Source organism: Carassius auratus, chromosome 44 (genome assembly GCF_003368295.1).
Source record: "Carassius auratus strain Wakin chromosome 44, ASM336829v1, whole genome shotgun sequence".
Lineage (NCBI taxonomy): Eukaryota > Metazoa > Chordata > Actinopteri > Cypriniformes > Cyprinidae > Carassius > Carassius auratus.
In genome coordinates this window covers 3,857,347-3,873,543 of record NC_039286.1, presented here as the reverse complement: position 1 = coordinate 3,873,543, position 16,197 = coordinate 3,857,347, and the positions used below count along the sequence as shown (strand labels likewise).

General features: G+C 41.9%; 1 pseudogene; it reads left to right on the top strand.

Annotated features, from left to right (window-relative positions):
* The first annotated feature begins 1,262 nt into the window (after positions 1-1,262).
* LOC113062171 (histone-lysine N-methyltransferase ASH1L-like) overlaps positions 1,263-16,197 on the top strand; it is a 31,911-nt pseudogene continuing 16,976 nt past the window's right edge.

Here is a 16,197-nt window from a genome sequence, read left to right as displayed (position 1 = left end):
TTATTTGTGCGGCAGTACACCAACGTCTGTTCGCGTCCTGCTATCTGTGCCTCAGACGTGTAGATCTGCACTTCCAGTGCTGATCGCCTGCCCGTGTCCTGTGCACAGATTTCATAATAGTTCCACGCAAATGACATGATAGCGAATGATTACAATGTAGTCTTTTATTATATTTAACGTATTTTAAGCAAAAACCATCCGGTTCCTATTTATGGCCGGTCAACCGATGCATTCCTAATAGTTACATGAGTATTATAAGGCTGGTTCACACAAAAATGGATATTCTGAAATTATTTCATAGTCTTATGACTTGTTTCGTTCTGTGGCACACTATGTGATGTTTTGCAAAAGTGGTCTTGCTCATAATGGGACTTGGCTGAACTCCAAATAGGTACCATAAAAGTAGTTGATAAGCCTTCTTGAAACATTTCATTCCATTGGTGTTTACATGTACAACAAAACTATCAAAAATCGGCTCATAAAAACATAACAAAAGAAAACCTTATCTCCAGTTTTGATGAAAAAACTGATACCGTGGTAAATTAATTTAATCTACTGGTAAAAGTGCTGAGTCCAATTAAACGGATGGGCAAAAAATAGTTTTTTGCCAAACTGTTTGACTTTCATCTGTTAATATCTGTTCAGTACAGGATCTTACATGTTGTCAGTTTATTAAGCATTATCCATGTATAATTGTGAATGTGATCATATTCTTTTATCAGTATGAAGCAGTGCATTTGCAAAAAACCACTTAAAATACAAATATTACTGAATTGTTTATTAATTTAATTTTACTTCAGCTTTCTGTCTGGCCACATAGGGTATCATTTGAGAACTATCCACTATGCAGAACAATCAAAAGACCCTGTGGAGTTTGGATTTTAGTGACTAGATTTACCCTGTCCTTAGTTGGATCATTCAAAGTCGTTTTTGTGGTGGTAGTGATGCATGTTTGCAAAGTCGTTCTGTGTTAATAATTAAATTAAAGGTTAAGGCTGTCTCAGAAGTGTGGCTAATTTGTCTTTTGGTCGTAACACCCCCTCTCTTGTTTTTATCTCCTCAGTTTGAAGGTGAGCAGGCTGGGCACCTGGGAAAGGACGACTGCTTCAACCCAACAAGGATTTTTTTCCAACCTCTGCTTTTCCCCCTTCCCCATCCCCTCCATTCCACTTCCTTCTTCCCTACCTGACATTTGCACAGTTCTCCAGTACCTACCTATACTTGCGAGTGAGAACATCCTGTCCCCACTCAAGCCCCACTTGTTCCCCCAATCACCAATGGATCAGAGGACACAGGGGGGGCCTCTACACCGCCCCCCGCTCCCTGTCAATATCCCTTCAGCAGAACGCGAGAACGAGGGAGTAGGAGGAAAAAAGGACGATGAAGAGGAAAAGAAAAAAACGAGAGAAACCAAGAGATGGGGCACAAAGTGAAACTTGTGCTGCTGAAAGTGGGACTAGTGACCAACAGCAGCAACCAGCACAGTTCTCGGTCAAAGAAACTAGTTACTCAGAGGGAAATGTCAAGCTCAAGATAGGCCTACAGGCCAAGCGCATGAAGAAGCCTCCTAAGATACTGGAGAACTATGTCTGTCGTCCAGCCTTCCGAGCCACTGTAAGGCATAGTGGAGGACGAGGTGGAGGACGTGTTAATCGTGGGGCCGCAGCCAGTGATGGGAGCAACCACACTTCTAGCCCAAGTCGTGGAAAAGAAGGAGAGAAAAGCACCTCTATCAGCCGAGGAGCATCTCTATCATCCAGTGCTCCTGCTGCTTCATCTCCCTCACCTTCTCTCCCTCCTCCGTTTCCACCAGCCCAGTTACTCCTGTGAATGGAAGTGCTCCAGCAAAAAAGGTAAGGTTGTTTAACTTTTTCATGCAACATTACTTAAGACATCGTACATAAAGAAAGAGACTAGCTGAAATTACATTACAAAGAAACCAACAGTGACATGATTGAAAGTGCAGGACAAATTCAAATATCATTCTCACTCCACTTTCCTAGCTAATGTGGTTTCATCAGATGAACAAGCTTTTCAAATCTTGCTACATTTTCTTTCTCACTCTCCTCTTTTCTGGTAATGTAAACACTTAAACACTTTTATTTAATTTTTTTTCTTTTCTACATTTCTTTGTCATAAATATGCTTTTCTGTCTGACCCAGAGCATTCTTTTTTATTCTCCATCGTTCTTTGTCTTAATTCTGTGTCATAATGTATTGTAACCCTGTTAGTTGTGGCCTAATGGTTAGAGAGTCGGACTCATAAACCAAAAGCTTGCGGGTTCGAGTCTCATACCGGCAGGGATTGTAGGTGGGGGACTGTTTGTTCAGCGATCTCTCCCACATTCAATACCATGACTGAGGTGCCCTTGAGCAAGGCACTGAACCCCGAACTGCTCCCCGGGCACCACAGCACAAAACTGCCCGTCCACTCCTTTGGGTGTGTCTGTGTGTTCACTGCTTGTGTGTGCACTTTGGATGGGATAAATGCAGAGCACTAATTCCAAGTATGGGTCATTCCAAATGACTTTACTCTCCCTCCTCTATTTCACACACATATTTCCTTTCTCCTCCCATCTCTCTCTAAAGTCCTTATGCTGTTTTATTGATTTGGAGGGAATTATGATCCAAAATTCAATCAATAAAGAGGAATTGTAGTGGCATACACATATTGCCAAATATAAAATGTGATTATTTTGGTAATAACTAGGTAAAAAAAACAGCACAGTTAATAATGCATAATTTCTTTGTGTTCCATTATTTTTTATAGTACACTGAATTAAAAATATGTACAATTATTTTCACCGTTTTCTTCTTTATATGCATACAGGCTCCTCCAAAACTTGCCCTGTAAGTCAGAGGGAAAGGCTGATGTAAAATCCGTTGCTTCTTCAGAGAGACCCCTTAATCTTCATCGCCCAATGACTGAAAGCAAATCACCCTCCTCCGGAAAGAAAAACCACCTTCCACAAACCAAACTCTGCTCCTACCCCATCGCCACTGACAATGCCCCCAGCTACTACATTGCAACAGGACCCCAAAGCAGATGGGATCTTAAAAACTCCTCAATGCAATTTTACTGAGGGCAGAAGGAACAAGACAGGGGAATTTCTGTCTGGGGTACTCCTACAGTTACTGAGAAGCTCGCTCAGCTCATAGCTACATGTCCACCATCAAAGTGCCCTAAGCCAAAAGCCCGAAAGGTGTCACCAGCTCCAGCACACAGTAGCTCGCCTCCCTTAATTTCTAATCTGCAGCGCCCTGAACGGGCTATGGCCAATAGGAACACCTATTCCAGGGCGGTGCACCTTGCCCCAGCACCACCAGTTTCACGGCCCCCAGGTCGCCCATATGGGTCCCAAAAATAAAGACAGTATTCTGGAGAAATTTTCTGGCACCTCTAAAAAAGAGGAATCAGATGGACTTTCAAAAGGGGTCACCAGTTGCAACAGCAGCACAACCACCACCACCACTAGTACTGCACTGTCTCAAAACAGTAGTCGCTTGACGACATCCACAAATGATAGCACTGACAACAGTACAACCAATGGTATGAAATCTCAATCTCGTCTTGGGCTTTGCCCATCTCATTCTTCCTCCATGATGTCTCTTTCATCACCACCACCACCATCTTCCTCTTCTTCATCCTCCTCCTTAGAAAGAATAGAAAGTACAGGCTGCCACATGTGTTTACCAGTCTCAATAGCCTCACGGCCTAGAGCAAGCCCCTCCCGCATCGAGGAATTTACTGAGAAAGACAAAGAGCGTCACCGAGACAAAGACACAGACAGTCCCAGAGATTTAAGTAAGGGCTCTACTCCAGCTTTGCAAGGAAAGCAAGATGCTAAAGAAAGGTGTTCTTTGACAGCTCCTCGAAGTGAGAGGGGTAAGAGCTCAAGTCCAGTCAAACGTAGTCCCAATCAGGAAAGTCGTGTTAATAGGGTACCAAGTCCTACTGAGTCCACCAAATGCACTATTTCACCTTCATACCCTTCTGGTGCCAACATGAGCCCACCACAACTATGTGATGACACTGGCACTCTATCTCCTGCATCACCAGCTGAGCAGGATTCAAAACCTTTTAAGAAGCGGAGAGGACGACGGCCTCGCTGGACAAAGATAGTGAGTCGCACCCACAAGTTTTCACATGAGCCTGCTTCTATCCATCAGAAACCAATGACATCAGGATTTTCCTCGTCATCCCCTACTTGGCAACCTGTGGAACAGAGACCTTCTGGTAATCGGATGTCCCTGTTGCTTCAGAATATTTTGATTCTTCACCCAAGAAGAGGGGACGGCCCAAGTCCAAAATGCCTCGGTTAGATGCACCAGCACGTGGCCGCACCCCAAACAAACTGGCACCCTCAAAAGTCTTCTCCAGTCTGCTCAAATCTAAAGAAGAGCAGGATCCCCCTGTTTTGCACCCTGAAGTGGACTTTAATCCACCTAAACTCATGCAAAGAAAGCGTGGACGTCCCAAGCGCTCGCCGCCAACCCTTCCACAAGAAACCCAGCCCCCCAACACTTGCTCCTGAGTCGGGGGATGCATTAGTAGGTGAAAAACCTTTTCGTAATAAGGGCAATGGGCAGCTAATTATGAAGACAATTATAGGCAAAATTAATAAGATGAAGACAGTAAAACGGAAAGGCTCCTCAGCCAAATACTTCTTGGGCCGAAACCAGGGACTGAGCAGGAAAGCTCAAGAAGCAGCGGAGTGCCGGGGGTTGCGGCTGCTACCAAACCACGGTCTCTATCATCAATTGCTGCTACATTTGGGGGCAGATTAGGACCCCAGATCAACGTTAGCAAAAAGGGGACAATATATATGGGTAAAAGGAGGGGTCGTAAGCCAAAAACATCAGCTAATCTCTCGCCAGGTGCCCCCACACCCCCTCCTGAACCTTTCTTGTCACCAAACACTTCGTCCCCACACCATCATCACCAGTCACAGGCCTTACAAAACCAGCAACACCACTTGCCTCCATCTGAGGTGTTCCGTCGCCTTCACTCTCGCAGTCAAGTGGAGGCCAGAGTCCCATCAGTGATGCTAGCTTTGTTGAACCTGGCTCAGTGCATTTCTCATCACACCCACACTACAGCCATTCCCATCAGGGCCACCACTCATTTCCTTTCCTCCACCTACTTTTTCAGCCCCCTCTGCTCGCACTGTAGCAAGCTCCTCATCATCCACCGCAAACCAATCTCAAAAGAAATCATCTTGCCGGGGTTACCACCATCACCACCACCACTACCGGCAGCACTACCATTATCGAAAATTTTCTCCTCCAAGGCCACTATTGCCCACGTCTCCTGCTCCTCTTAGTGAGCTGAAGGAGGCCACACCTTCCCCAGTAAGTGAATCACACAGTGAAGAGACAGTACCCAGTGACAGTGGAATTGGGACAGACAATAACAGCACCTCAGACCGTGGGGAAAAGGCTGGCAGTGCAAGTGGCTTAGCTGGTGTAGGGGTCTCGCAGGGTATGGCAAGTGGACTCTTAATGCCTGGTGTCATAGGTCCAGCCATGGGAGCTGGAATGGGTCTTTCTTCGAGAGGTAGAAGGAGGCACTCATCTACAGTTCTCTTGGAACGTCCCTCACCTACACCCTCCCCACTTGGAGCGAGGGCATCACCTGATACAAGAAGACCGCACCCAGCTGCCCCATCTCCTGCTTTGGTTGGACATAAAGAGAAGCACAAGCATAAGTGCAAACGCCGTGGACATGGCTGCCCCAGCTATGACAAACTAAAAAGGCAAAAGCGAAAACGCAAGAAGAAGTACTTGCAACTGCGGTCACGCCGACAAGACCCAGACTTCTTGGCTGATTTGGATGAGATCTGTGTGCAGCTCAGTGATGTACGAATTGGTCATCGCACACCAACACTTCGTTTGGGTAGCAGTTTGGGTCTGGGTGCTGGAGCAGCAGGCCCAGGCCGCGGGTCTGCCATGGGAAGTGCCAGAGCCAGCAGCAGCCTTGGAGGTGGAACCAATCCACCACCCCATCATTATCTACATAGAGATCTCTTGCCCACCATCTTCAGGATCAATTTTAGTGGATATTATTCACCCCACCCAGCCTACCCATGTGATTCACTTCATTATGTCCATAAGCCAGATCTTAAAAAGAAAAGAGGGCGACCACCTAAGCTTCGAGAATCAATATCAGAAGTACCTTTTGTACCTGGGTTAGGCTTTCCCATCTCCAGTGGAGGTTTCTATCACCCTTCTTATGGTGTTCCATACTCTTCTACTCCAATGGGACTTGGCTACTATCGTGGTTATACCCCAGCAAGTGCCCTGTACTCCCACCCCCATCACCAGGCTCCTCACTCTGGCCCATCCCACCATGTTCATTCCCCTTCTTTTCCTCCACCCCCTCCTCCTTCTTATGTCCATCATCATCACCCCTCCCACTTGCTTCTTAACCCTTCCAAATTTCACAAGAAGAAACATAAGCTGCTTAGACAAGAGTATCTAGGTGGTGGTCGTTCATCAGTACTCTATCCTGCAATGTCGTCCGAGCTGTCATTTGGCTGGCACCACAAACACAAGCATAGGCACAAGCACCGTGATCGCTGTGGAGAAGAGGAGGGTGATGTTGGTGGAGTTGTAGGTAGCATTGGAGGCAGAAGTGGAGGAGGTGAGGGGTTGGGTATTGGAAGAGGGGAAAGAGGGAGTGTAGAGTCCCTGCAGCGTTGCCGGTTTGGGCGAGATAGCTCTGCTGACTCCAGTGCTAACAAACAGGCAGCTTCTGCCAACTCCCCTTCCTCTTCCTCCTCATCTTCTGCAGAACGGTACAAGCGAAAAGAAGCGTCTATGTCTTGTCTTGGGCCTTCAAGACGGTCTTTGAACAGCATGAGCCGGGGACATCATCCTATTGACTCCTGGTTCAGGATGGGAAGTTCTGATACTGACTACTCCAAACTCTCTAGAAACCAGTCCCTTTCTGGCTCTGGTGCATTCTCTGAAGGACATGTGCAAAATACAGTGGAGTGCTCGGAGAGTGATGAAGAAGATCCTGCTTCCCCCATTGAGGAGGCAGAGACCAGCCACCACACCAACTTGTTCACATCTGCACTATCTCAAACCTCCCTCAAACGGAGTCGTAGCAAAAAAGGTGGATCATCGGAGAGCACCAGTCTTTCAAGATTGAATCAGACAGTGAGAAGAGATCGTTCAAAATCTGCAGAGAGAAGAGAGATGGGTAAGTGAGAAATCTTACAAACAAATGCTGATATTGTGAAGCTTATTGGACTTTCAATACTTTTGTTCTATGATCATGGCATACATTGCAAACATGCTCCGTTCAGAAATGTTCTTGTATTTTTTATTTATTTATTTGTTTTTTTATTTACATGTTGTCGTCAAACGGCTGAAGCTGATTGGATTTCAGTACTTTCTGTTAGTGTTCTGTCTATAAGGGTCAGGCCATCACATCAAAAACATTTTGCATGGTCTGTTATAGACTAAATGTGACCCTGGACTAGGGCTGTGTGATTTGGGGAAATTTTGGAAAGTCAAGATTCAGCTTAATATTGTCAATAGTGTGCAGCACAGTATGGGTATATCAGTATCTTGCAGATAAAATTAAAATAATCAAATAATAGAAACCATTCCATTAAACCATTGGGCATTATTTCAATAATAATTACTGTTGTTCTATTGTTTCCCCTCTGCCAGATTAACCAATAGGGCAACTGATCCTCCGTTTGAAAAAAAAAAAAAGAACAGCAGCTGTTCATTTGGCGACTCCTAGTGAGCGATACATGCTGATCAAGACACAAACATTCTCCTAGAACTCACACTTTGCATTCAGTTAACAGATCCATACGAATCATGCATGAAATAGAAGTTTATAAACTTAAACGATAGCTTTATGTGCTTTACAGATGAACTTGAAGTCTTTATTCATTCGAGATGTTCAATAATAGATAATCTTTGGCTCGGTAATACAAGTTCATGATCCGATTAGTGAACCAATGATTCTTTTGAGACAATCTTTTAAAATAATAATTTATTTTGTTTAACTAAACCAGTGTGGAAACCAGTGCTTCCAGGGCTCACAAAATCATTAGCCCCACGTCCCGGGGCTATTGTGTTTTCCAGTCCGATGGGCTATCGTGAATAGTGATGTAAAATTCATAACTTGCTTCGCGTTGTTCACTCGCTTGAAGAGGTGAAATGGATCGTATCTGATCGTTTGCACTTGTTTCTAAATATTGCTGGTTCAAGCTTTTTAAACAATTCGTGCGCGTAAGGAGCTTGTCACTCATTCAAAGCACGCGCTGCGAGCAGCATTTCAGACAATGTGCATACAGTGAATTAATTCATCTTTCGCATATCATAACTTCTGAACGAACACATACACACACAATTATATCAAAATAATTGTCTCTGCAAGTATTCTCGTAAACACAGTTGGTTATGTTTTAAGTGAACGTATACAGTGGCCTGCTGCTTAGATAAATTCGCTGTTCTGGAAAAATCTGTCTCTCTCTCTCTGTTTTTTAGACGATGTGAAAGGGGGCGTGTTTTAGGATACACAATGGAGTAGACCAAACTAAACAGGGAGGGAGGGCAAAACACTCATCCAAACAAATGCTTCATTAAATTGGTGGTTATTGCCGGCTTTGGTTGCAATACTCTTATCGCATATGTTGCACTTTGCTGACTCGGCATCCACTTTTATAAAGTGTAGCCACACTTTAGACCTCTTTGGCATTGTAAAACGAAAACATTTTGAGAAAAAACAACTACACTTGTGTTGTGTGACTACGAGTATCTTCAGAAATCCTCCCCGTCACGTCGCGTGGTGGTGGACAGCCAATCATGGCGAATTTAGGTCCTTAAATGCACATATGCTACAAGCTCACACAGACACAGCCGCTTGCCAAAAAAATAAAACCGCCAACTTGGCTTTTGGAACCGAAATTTGGCACCGACTTTTGGAACCGAAATTTGGCACCGAAAGATAAATAATTTTTCGATACTCATAGTATCAAAGTTTTTCTTTCGATACCATAAAGGCATCGAAGTTCGGTACCCAGCCCTAATTTGTAGCAATAGCAAAAAATACATTGTATGGGTCAAAATGATTTATTTTTCTTTTATGCCAAAAATCATTAGGATATTAAGTAAATATAAATAGGTATTTAAAAATTTTCCCACTGTAAATTAGGGCTGTCACTTTTAGTTCGAAAATCGATTGCAAAATACACTATTAATCTTAAAATAATTAAACAATTAAAAAATATAGATGTAACAAAACTCACAACCAAGCAGAAAAAGAAAATAAAGAATTCAGAAAGTGCAGTATACGTTGCGAAAGCTAGACAGTAGGGCTGGGACAACGCGACGTCGACGCAAAATATGCACGTCGATTCGTCAGACCCAAAACAAAAATGGCGGCGTCGGAGAGTAGAAGCAACTCGACTCGCTCCTCAGACTTTCAGACGTGCTAGATGACACGCAGTCGTTCCACTAAAGCAGCGGTTCTCAATTGCAGTCCTCGCGCCCCACTGCTATGCACATTTCGAACGTTTCTCTTTGCGCTTCAGACATTTGTTCTATTCGAACATAAGTGCCCTGCGAAGTGGACATCACAGGATATTCAGCCATGATTCCAGTTCGAAGCGAACGTAGCCATATGTTCCAATCAAAGTGCATTGAAGTGTGCAAGACGTGTATTTAAATTGTATTGATTTACAGAGGTATATGATGTCACACTTGTCCATGTTTAAAGATGCTGCACAGCACAAATCAGTGAATGAATGTTTCGATGCAAGGTAAACTTCAACAGATTTCCTCTGCTCAGGGAGTAGGGAGCAATGAACAATTGGAACACAGTTCATGCACGGAGTTCATTTCTAACGAGCTGATTATCTGAATCAGGTGTGTTAACAAAGAGAAACGTGCAAAATATGCAGATCAGTGGGGCGCGAGGACTGGAATTGAGAACCGCTGCTCTAAAGTATGGGAATTCTTTTTTGTTATTTTCATCTGAAAGAATTACAAGATGCACTTATTTCAGTAACCTCGGCCTTTGTGTTTTCAAGGCTTCAAGGTTTTATTGAACGCTACCTCGGACTAAGAAAAGCATTACTTTGCACTTTATTGTGCAAAATAAAATGCACTAATGGTTTCACTTTTCACTAATGTTTTATTTTGGAATTTTAAGAGCAATAAACATATATTGCAATGTTAAGGAATTCATGTTTTTTTTCATTCAGATATGTAAATCAACATGTATAAATTGCTATTAGTCAATTAATGGGGAGATAATCGAGAATCGAATCGGACTGGGAAAAATTAATCGTTAGATCAATCGTTGCTTTGAAAAAATAATCGCTAGATTAATCGTTTAAAAAATAATAGTTTATCCCAGCCCTACTAGACAGAAAATACCAGCAATTTTACGCACCTATAAGACCCAGTGACGTCGAAAGCGACCTCTTATGCTGCGTTCACACCAAACGTGAATAGAGCGTCTGGTGCGAATAATTTCAATGATAAGCCAATGTAAAGGCGCGTTTACGCGCACTGGAGGTCTCGCCGCGCGGTAGCCTTGAATTCGCCTCATTCGCGCATCTAGTTACACGAGATTCTGAGTTATGAAAAGGACCGTTGCAAGCTGAGAGCGACCGGCTTTTGTGGTGGAAAATTGGTAGTAATACCCCCACCTTGCGCAGCTATACCTGAGTATCCCCGGACATCAGTGCGGTCGGAGCGTGTTTTCTCAACAGCTGGACATACAGTGAATAAAAAACGCTCTGCTCTGCCTAGTGTGTGTCGGTTACGTTCAATAAAAAAACAAACACGGCCTGTTCTCAAGTCCATTTAAAGTTTCATTTTTTTGAACAGTTGTTTGAAATTAATCAATATTTAAAACAATCTTGGAGATTTTTTAAATGCCTAAATCAATGCAGCCGGGTTGAAGCCTGCAGTGATGTTTTTCTTTTGTTATGGCAGCCGTCACCTCTCCATATATATTTTATCGAGAGTGTTGCACTCCTGTTGCTGTTTGTTATTCTACCAGAAACTTCATGCCAATAAATAAGAAATATTGCTGACTTGTGCATTTCCAGCGCTCTCTTTACGTTCGTCTGTTATTTGAAATTGAAAGAGGAAACGTCTTTTTTTAGACATGGAAAATCGATTTTACAATCGATTCAATGAACATTTATGTCTTAAAAATCCAAAATGATTTTTTTCACGAAAGTGACAGCCTTACTGTAAATATATTCAAACTTAATTTTTGATTAGTAATATACATTGATAAGAACTTCATTTGCACAACTTTAAAGCCAATTTAAAGCCTAACAAACAATACATCAATGCAAAGCTTACTTATTCAGCTTTCATATGATGATTTAGAAAAATTTACCCTTTTTTATAGGTGTGAATGGAAGGAAGAGTTAGTTAATGAATTGGTGAACATATGTAGCCTTGCTTGCTTAGGCAGTCATTGATATGTGATTTGAGCAAAGCGTTAACCATAAGTATTAAATCCTAACATAATAGTGGGGAGAAAATAACAATGAAAAGAAAGATGTGGAAGAATGGGTTTGACTGATGGAAAGATAAGATTAATAGAACATAATAGACTAGACTTTGTTGAAAAGTGAGTTAGACTGAGAGTAAGTTAATTAAAGGGATAATGGAGGATAGAGGGAACACCGTTAATGAGGCCTTGCACACATGAATACATGTAGCTTGTTTTTTAATGAATCTGTGAGACTATCTGAGAGTTATTTTCAGATGCATTAGAATTTGGCTTTTAGGAGATGAGTATAAATTTCTACACCATCTATAATCCAATTTATCTCCACAATTCCCCATTGTTATTTATCTGCTAATAAATGTGTTTTATAGAAAGATGATCTAACCTTGAATTTGAGAATTTAGCCTAGTCACAGTTCTATTATAGAATTTAACCTATTCCTGCTGTTATTCGTATTGAATACTGCTCAACCCTCTACGCACACCTTGGCAATATAATCACCAATGGCTAGTCAATTTTTCAGTTTACTCGCCAGACTGATATACTATTTTAAACACACACACACTCACACATATATATGATAACAATCAGCTTATCTTTGTAAAATGGCACAGCTTCTTAAATCTTAGCTTCTTAATCAGTCAGTCAAGCATTATATTATGGTATTAAGCACTATTTATTGATAGAACTTTAGGGATTAGAACTAAAACTTGATAACCATGTATGAATGCATATTTGCCATTTTAACTGAACTTAAGACTGGTGGTGATACTTAAGATATTGTTGGTCATTCAGGGTTCCTTAAAAAAATTTTTTGTAATAGATCATATTAATTATTTTAAAAGATAATAATACATCTATTTCTACTACCATACTAATAATATGCAATGCACTATGTATTGATGAGCTGCTGGGTTCATGAATATTAATCACATTGTCTGCGTTCGGTTGAACTGATTTGCTGAAATCAAAACAGGGATGGTAATAGATCAGAGCCAGCCAATGAAATTGCCATTTGTGCATTAGCTCCGCCCATTATAACCGCCTTATCTTCTGCTTGTTCTAAAAAACGTAATAATTCTAAATGAACTCCATTATTTTGACAGGAAAATACAACATAGAATATAGTTTACATGTAGCGCATTGATTCAGCGTGGTAAGACACTCGCTCTCTCTCTTTGCATGTGCGAGAAATGGCAAATCGACGGTGAGTCAAGAGCCTTCAAACAGAGTTTACAGTTCATCAAATACAGGTGCTCTGTGCGTCTATTGAGTTGAACTGAAAAGTACAGATCGCTTGATGGAGAGAGAACTCTGAAGCGCTCAGTCAGTGTTCAGCAAGTGAAAATGTGCTAATCTTATAATATCCTTGAACACACACACTGGCGAGTAAAATCTAAGAATTTATTAGCCAATGGCTAACTATAGACATCATTTAGTCGCATGGAGTAAAATTTAGTCGCATATGCGAGTGATTTACTCACAATGTAGAGGGTTGCTAAAAGGCCAGTCATTAATACTTGCTGCAAACAGTCCTTTGGAATACACTGGATTTTATTTTATTTTATTTAAACCATTGTTTTCATAATAATTGTCTCTGTTGACTATAAGTTTTTGCATTTTGGTAATTTTGACTGCTTGATTTCTTGAAACATGGGGGACAGTGGGAGATGGGGTGACTTCTGTTAATTGTTATTTTTAATTTGTTTAATTTTTGTGAATATTTTTTTTTTTTAGCCACTCAACCCACCTTTTGTTTTAATATCATAGGAAATGTGTCCGGCACGCAGAACCGAGTTAACCAGTCCATTGTTCCTGAGGTTTCTGAGGGTCCCCATCATCGGCACCATCATCACCATCACCCTCCTCTGTCCCTCTCACACTCTGCCTCTTGCCTTTCTCACTGCACTCTTGACCAGTCTGGAAGCACCGCAGCTCTCCGGCCCTCCAGCCGCCAGGCTAGTCCCTCCACATACTCCTCCCAGCCTGCATGCTGCCGTGACTCCCCCCCTTCACATCACTCACATCGGCCCCCTCCCAAAAATAACCTGCACCATGTCAACAAGATCCTCCGTGCAAAGAAGCTCCAGAGGCAAGCACGCACAGGAAACAACGTGGTGAAAAAACGAGGTCCAGGCCGTCCCCGCAAGCACCCTCTGCCCTCGCCTCCCCCGTCGCCCCCACCACAGACATTGGAACAGGAGAACCACCCTTTACCTGAAAGGCACAGAGGAAGTGTTCTGTGGGAGGGAGACACCGTGGTTGACGTCATTGAGTCTGTAATACAGAGTCAGCGCAGAAAGGGACGCAAGAGAAAATGCTGGGAAAGGGAGACAGAAGTAGGTGAAGAGGAAGAAGAGGAACCGGAGGAGGAAAAAGAGGTGGAGCAAGAAGAAGAACGACCAGCTGCTAGAGAGGAGGATGTGATGGCGAGAGCTAGAATAGAAGGAGGAAGGGGATGGTTGACGCAAGAGGACGGTTTTTGCAGGTATGCGTTACAAAATATGCAACTGTTCAAAATTTTCAATAAGATATTTATTTTTTTGAAGAAATGACTACGTTTATTCAGCAAGGATGCATTAAATTAATGCATGAAATTCTGTTCATATGAGTTTTCTATTCATGTATCATGGTGTAAACAAAAAATTAACTCCTTCCTCGCCAAACTGAATTTTCCGGGCATATATGTTTAAGATGGTATACGGTAAGAAAGGCCCTTGCGCATGTTCTGAAAGAGTTTGGGACTTTTGGATCAAAGAAAGAAGCATAGACCGTGATCAGCACAAACTAGAAGGAGTAACAAGAATGTAGGTCAAAATATCAGATAGAAAAACCACAGGGGTAAACCGCTGATGTGTTGATGGATTCAGAGGCCGATCACTCATTATTTGATCATTCTGAATCTATCGGGACAAAGTAGTCGTTGAGGGAGATGCACATGCTGTCACAGAAAGTTCTAGATCTCTAACCGTCAATCTGGACGAAGTCCACCTGTGTGTCTTAAGAGTGGACAGTGACAAATCAGACTGTGACACTTCGGACAGTGAGTGGATGCATTCAAGCTCAAGGTCTCATTTGCCGTTCCCAGGTGTCAGAGCGGATAGAGGTAAGATAAGATAAGAAAATGGCTGAGAATGTGTTCTGTCTTTGTGCACATTTACCACACCGTCGGATAATACAATAAATATATATACACCCTAGCATTTTTATGGATAAATGCATACACACACACACACACACACACATATATATATATGCATATGCGAATATGCAATTTTGGATCTTAGTAAAAATACATATGTACTATAATATTTGTGTATGAATGTGCATACATTTATTTATGTGTGTAGCTGTGTGCATAAATACACAAATGTGTAATGGCCAAATTGTTGCACATTTACCACACTGTTATGTGTATTTATATGTATATATGTGTGTATCTGTGTCCGCTTATTGAAAATAATTACAATTATTCCTATAATTATTTATAGGTAGAACACAGCAAGGCAGAGGTCGGATGCGGCAAGTACATCAACATGGTGCTGCTGGTGACCAAACAAGGACCACTGTGAGCCATCCGGCTGGAGATGCTGAACCTGAGTGGCATGAAATGAACTGCCAGCCAAAAAAAACATTCCTTTACTGAGAATCCTGGGCCTGTCGGCGATGGCCATGCCGCTGCTCTTGAGTCAGAACAACCTGCAGACTTTGAGTTGTTAATTTCTGATGTACTGATTCAGAACATTGTTGATCAGACCTACCTGTAAGCAGATCAGTTTATTCAAGCTATGGATGGTATTTCACAACATGCTAGAAGTCATGCATGGAAGCCTGTTAAAGTTTCAGAAATGAAAACCTTCCTGGGGCTTTTGTCATTAAAAGTAAAAAACCTACAGGGTAAGTGTAACTCTCCTCGTTCACCCAGAGTGTTATAAAATCATGGACTAGCCAAGAGTTTGCTGGTAGTGAAGAAAAAAATGACGACCCTCCAATTGAAAACACTCCAAGAGCACCGCACAACACCAGTGGAATGTCAGTTTTGCTGTTCATGAACTTGTTCCAATCCTGCCCAGTCCCAAAAAGCAACACCCAACCAGAGGATACAGAGTTTGTGTACTTAAGGGGTACATACAGAAGGAGACCTCGTTCTTCTGCAAAAGTTGTGCCATCCCCTTATATCCTGCAAAATGTTACTCTGTGTACCACTCAAAAGCAACTTACAGTGCCTAAATTTTATTTAAATTATTTTTTTTTGTATTTTTTTTTGATGGAAATGACATCTGAATGTATTCTGCTTCAAAATGCACTCCTTTGATAAAAATGTTGTTTTTTCCTTCAGCTTTTTGTTCAGAATGTTGTATTTTGACAAAACCAACCTGTGGTGATTTAAAAAAATTATCAAATGACCATAAAATAAAATGTTTTCTTTTGTTTTAAAGCAGAGGCTTGGATCTTCATTTTGGTATTTAGTAGGTTCATATATTCATAGAAGAAAAATATTCTGCCAGTGGCTGGCAATGTTAAAATAAATAAATAAAAAACACTGACAGGAAAATAGTTTAGTACAACTGTTTTCAGTATTTGTAAGTTACTTGAGCATCAAATCAGCATATTAGAATTATTTCTAAAGGATCATGTGACACTAAAGACTGTAGTGATGGCTGCTGAAAATTCAGCCCTTTTAAAAATGAAATT